We start from the raw sequence: 6634 nt of genomic DNA, 5'->3' as shown, positions 1-6634 counted from the left end.
TGAGATGTCAGGGCTATTAAAAATGGTTCAACAAGACAGGGTGACCCTTTATTCTTATTGTAGGCGTCACAATAATAATTTTTACATCATAAATTATCATTATTATTACTACCACTACTATTGTTATTATCATCATTATTATTATCATCATTATTGTTGTTGTTACTATTACTAATATCATATTATCAAAATTACTATTATGATTATTACTACAGTTCTTGTTTATATAGTTGTCTGACTTATCTTTATCATTATAATCATTACGTAATATCGTTACTATTATTTTCCTCATTATTATAAAACAGACATTCTCCTTCTTGTTCTTCTCATTACTATCATATTCACTATCAACCTTTGTTTCATCATTATTGTAGTTCTTGTTGTTTTTCTTATCATCATTACCACTATTGTTATTATGATTGTCATCATTATTGTCATTACCATTTCACCATTATCATTGTCATTGTTGTTATTTTCATTATCATTACATTTGCTTTTACTGTCATTATTTTCATTATCGTTAAAATTGTTATCATTATCATCGTTATTGAAATTGTAACTGTCACTTTCATCATGATCATCATCTTCTTTCTTCTATCTTCTTTCATATCATAATCATTATCGCTATTATTACCATTATTATCATCGTTATCATACCATTATCGAAATCAATTGTAATATCATTATCATGAGGATGATATTAAATTCATGATTATTATAATCATCGATATCATTACTGCTATCGGTATTATCATTGTTATCATTATTATTATTATTATCATCATCATTATTATTATTATTATAGTTATCATTATCATCATTATATTCATTTCATTAAAATCATATTCGTTATCATCATTGTTCTTGCTATCATTTTTACTCTCATTATTACCACTTCATTATCATAACCTATCAAAGGATATATATTTTTTTTTCATGCTGATAAACTTGATGATATACACTTAATTCAAAACATGTATATGTATGTGCGTATATATATTATATATATATATATATATATATATATATATATATATATATATATATTTATTTATTCATTTATTTATTATCATTATGCCCATATACCAAAAATGCAAGCAATACGGAGCTTACAAAAATCTTGGCTGCCCAACAGACTCCCATAAGCATGGTTGATTCTCGGGTTTGCCATCGGGGGTTGGGAGGGGGGGGGGGTATACACTAGAGACATCTATGAGATGTGAGTGCTATTAACAAAGTTATAGCCAATAGTTCGATGTTCCTGTATGGACAATGTGACCCATTCTCCTTTACTATTAGTAGTAATTGTAGGGGTACTAATATCTTCATTATCATTATCATTTCATTATCATCATTGTCATTATTATCAACAGTAGTTGTAGCATCATCATTATCATTATCTTTAATATTCTTGTTATCATTACTTTATTCCTATTTTTGCTTTTATGATTATCATCATTGTGTGATATTACTATTATCATTATCATCATTATTAGAAACTGTTTTCTTCGTGTTTTTATCCTTATCATTATTACTATTTATCATTGCTCTTACTATTATCATTGTTGTATTGTTTATTATCATTGCTATTTTTTTGTTTTTTGTTATTCGTACTGTCATTATCATCGTTACTATTATCATGATTATTAAAATCATCGTTATCATGATCATCATCTTTATTTCTATCACTATCAATATCATTCTTATCATTGTTATTACAATTACTATAATTATCATAATCATTACATTATTTATCATTATCATTACTGTAATAATTGTCATTACAGTTAGAATTATTGTCATTGTTTATGTTATCATTGTTATCAACATTGCTATTATCATTATAATCATTATCATTAGCTTTTTCACTATCGTTATCTTTATTATCATTATGAATGTCGTTTCTACCATTATCATTATAATCTTTGGCATTATTTTGATTATCATTATCATTTTCAATATTATATCTATTATCATCATTACCGTTATGATTATCATTATCATAATCATCTTTCTCATCATTATGCTTATTATTATCAGTATTACCTATCTTACTTTCATCATTACCATCATCTCTTTTATTATCATTACAAAGCTTTTTACTAGTAATATCGCCATTGTTATCATTATCATTATAAACATTATAGTTATCGTCACTATCATTATCATCCTAATAACTGCAATTATCAGAATTACTAGCATCATCATTGTGAACAATATTACCATTATCATCAGCTTTATTGTTGGTGTTACTATTATCATTGTTATTATCATTATTATCATAATCATTATCATCAGCAGAATTAGCAGTATTACCCCACTACATATATATTATATAACATATAAAATTACGCACATCTTTTCCACAAAAGGTGATATAGTAACTTGGCTGCCTAACAGATTCCCATAAGCAGGGTTGATTCTCGCTTCTCCTTCAGGAGGATATATGCTAGTGACATCTATGAATGTAAATGTTATTTAAAAAGTTACAAGCAAAACACCAAAGAGTATAAGAAAGATGAGAAACCTTCTATCTAAACTATGATAAAAAAAAACGTGAGGTAATGAGTTCGAAGCAGCACCATCTATCGGTAACGCGCGCCTGTGGACAAAGACATGGAAGATTGGAAGTATTTTGTCTAAACCATTATAAAAAACGTGAGCCAATGAATTCGAAGTAGCGTTATCTATTGGCAACGCGCGCCTGTTGATAAAGACATGAGAGATTGGAAACATTCTGTCTAAACCATTATAAAAATCGTGAGCCAATGAATTCGAAGCAGCACCATCTATCGGCAACGCGCGTCTGTTGACAAAGACATGAAAGACTAAACTCATTCTGTATAAACCATTAGAAAAAAACGTGAGCAAATGAATTCGAAGCAGCGCCATCTATTGGCAACGTGCGCCTGTTGACAAAGACATCAAAGATTGGAAACATTCTGTCTAAACGATTATAAAAAACGTTAGCTAATTAATTCGAAGCAGCGCCATCTATCGGCAACGCGCGCCTGTGGACAAAGACATGAAAGTCTGGAAACATTCTGTCTAAACCATTATGAAAAACGTGAGCCAATGAATTCGAAGCAGCGCCATCTATTGGCAATACGCGCCTGTTGACAAAGACATGAAATATTGGAAACATTCTGTCTAAACCATTATGAAAAACGTGAGCCAATGAATTCGAAACAGCGCCATCTATTGGCAACGCGCGCCTGTGGACAAAGACATGAAAGATTAGAAACATTCTGTCTAAACCATTATAAAAAACGTGAGCCAATGAATTCGAAGTAGCGTTATCTATTGGCAACGCGCGCCTGTTGATAAAGACTACGTAGAACAGAAGGGAAACATTAACGCGAAAAGTCACAAGCAACGCAGCGCATTCTGTCTAAACCATTATGAAAAACGTGAGCCAATGAATTCGAAACAGCGCCATCTATTGGCAACGCGCGCCTGTGGACAAAGACATGAAAGATTAGAAACATTCTGTCTAAACCATTATTAAAAACGTGAGCCAATGAATTCGAAGCAGCACCATCTATTGGCAACGCGCGCCTGTTGACAAAGACTACGTAGGAAAGAAGGGAAACATTTCTCTCTAATACATTATAAAATCTTGAGCTAATGAGTTCGAAGTAACAACGCGGCGAATAAAAGTCACAAGCAACGCAGCGCAATTTGAGGGTTATTTACATATTTTGAAAAACTGCCTCCGCTCAAAAAAAAATCTGATATATGTGTGTGTGGGTGCGCGCGCACACACACACACATATATATATATATACATATATATGTATATATATGTATGTATATATATATATATATATATGTATATATATGTATATATGTATATATATATGTATATATATATATATACATATATATATATATATATATATATATATATATATATATATATATATATATATGATAAGAGATACATCATAACTTCATTTGTTTTACAGAAATTAAAAAACAAATGATTAAAAAACAAGCAGTAAAATGTCTATTATGAAGAGTTTTACTGGTATGCACCTATGATTATGTTAATCGATAATCAACTTTAATCACAACATGAACGTGCTTTTTCATTATTATGATTATAATAATTATAATTATTATAGTTATCACAAATATTATCGTTTTCATCATTATCATTGTTCTATTTATTATCTTTATCATCTTTATTGTTACTATTACTGTCATCATGATCATCATCAATATTATTATCATCGTTAGTATTAATAATATTATCAATATCATTAGCATTACCGATATCCTTGTTATCCTTATTATCATAATTACTACCATTATTATCATTCATATTATCATTATCATTATTTGTATGTTTATTACTAGTATTATTATCATTATCATTATTATCTTTATCATTGTAATCATTATCATTAATGATATTAATAATGAGGATAACATTGTTATTATCATCATTTCTTTTTATTGTTGCTAAAATTTGACTTATCATCGTTACCATCATCATTTGCATTATAAGTTAGCATCACCATTATCATTAATATTGTTAATGTTTTCATTACCATGTATCCCGTTATCGCTATTTTCTATTCCTTATAATTATTACTATCATCATCATCATCATCTCATCATCATCATCATGACTATAAAATAAGTAAAGTAAAAATATAATGATAAGAGTAGGATAACAGTGCAGAAGACTCCATGACCAGGATATCACATGACAAATTTCATAAAATATGTCCACTTTATGCAAATTAAGCGTGAAATATATAATTAATGGCCTTGGATTCTTGGCATTCCTGTGAATATTTTTCCTTGACAAGATAATTGTTTCCTGGAAATATGATTATGAAATATTTCATGTATATTTACACTTACTTACTATACATACTTAACATTGAAATAATCAGCATGTGTTTACTGTATGTCCTTTGAGCCGAGTTTGGAGATTTCTGATTTCTCTCTCTCTCTCTCTCTCTCTCTCTCTCTCTTTCTCTATATGTATATATATATATATATATATATATATATATATATATATATATATATATATATATATATGTTTATTTGTTTATCCTCAATCTGTCTATCAAATAAAGTCGTGCGTGTGTGTATACATGCATACATAATTATATATATATATATATATATATATATATATATATATATATATATATATATATATACATACATATAATATATACATATCATTGTTATTGTTATTATTCCATGAATATTATTGTTATTATTATTATTATTATTATTATTATTATTATTTGATTGCTACTGTTATTATCACTGTTAATGTGAATGACAATATTCATATCATTATTAACATCATTACAGTTAACATTGCAGTCAGTCTAATACTGTGACCGTTAAAACTTAACTAGCAAAATCTCCATCATACCAATGATAAATCAATATTTTCAACAAAAAGGATAAGATAAGATTACATAATATAGATAAATACTGAGATGGAGAAATGCATAAGTGAAGAGACATAAATGGAAAAATAAAGAACACGCAAGAAGCCTTGCCTCCAGACAGGAAAGGGAAACATAGAAAGAAAATATTAACTAAAAAAAGACTCAAAGACTGTAAAAGGGGAAACAATGTCTTAAAGGTCACAGAAAAAAAACTTCTGAAGGTCTTGAAGGAGAAAAACACAGGCAATTGAGAAAGCAAATAAAATGGCGGAGAGTTGCGCAAAGCGGGAAATTCGAATTCTTAAAATCTGATATTTGTGAAGGAGGAAAATATTATCTAGCGTTTTGGAATTGTGTTTATCGACTATATATATAGTGTGTGAAGGAACAAGGTAGATGCCAGGATAGTTAAGAACGAATTAATAAATTAAGGAATCAGCTATAATTCTGAGAAACTAGTGAACTACCAATTCCTTATATTCCCATAACTTTATTCTTATACCTCTTGTATTGCATATAACTCGCATAAAAGTTATCAATATTTCGTTGCATGTAGTACACACACAAGATAACTTTGATGAAGTTTGCGTGGTATGTTAATGTTGAGTGGAATCCTACTTTCACGAACTTCACTTAAATTCGCACAATAATAGTATTGCAATGAAATTTATTTTCCGGTGGGTTCATTTGCGTGTTGGACCGAAGTGTAATGATTGTATTTGGTTGAATATAAGTATGAATTTTCACTGTATATGAAGCATAAAGCGTGATATGTATAAGGTCTTGTAGCTTTCATAAAACTTTTCAGGAATATAGACTTCATTGACATTACAATTTTTTTCCTGTAAAATTTTAAGAAAACTCGAAAATTAGACAATCTCTTCAGAGTTGCACACAGACTTTAGAAGTGGGTTAAAGCAACAGGTTCCGGGCCCCTTAACCATACACAGAGCGACCCTCTTCCCACATGGCTCAGTGAAGCCAAGCCTTTCTCGTGCCCTCTCTCTTTGTCTCTGGGTCTCTCTCTCTTTGTGTCTCTCGCTCTTTCTCTCTCTCTTTGTCCCTGGATTTTTTTTCTCTCTTTCTCTTCCTTTCTTTATTTTACTCTCTCTCCTTCACTCTCACTCTCTTTCTTTTATTTCTCTCTTTCTCTCACTCGCTTTTTCCTTTCGCTCTCTTTGTTCCACGCCTTTCTCTCTTTCTCTCTC

This window comes from Penaeus japonicus, unplaced genomic scaffold, assembly GCF_977035675.1.
Source record: "Penaeus japonicus unplaced genomic scaffold, GWHDUDI00000001_assembly GWHDUDI00000027, whole genome shotgun sequence".
NCBI lineage: Eukaryota > Metazoa > Arthropoda > Malacostraca > Decapoda > Penaeidae > Penaeus > Penaeus japonicus.
The sequence above is the reverse complement of the archived record's forward strand: the minus strand, read 5'-3'. Positions refer to the sequence as shown.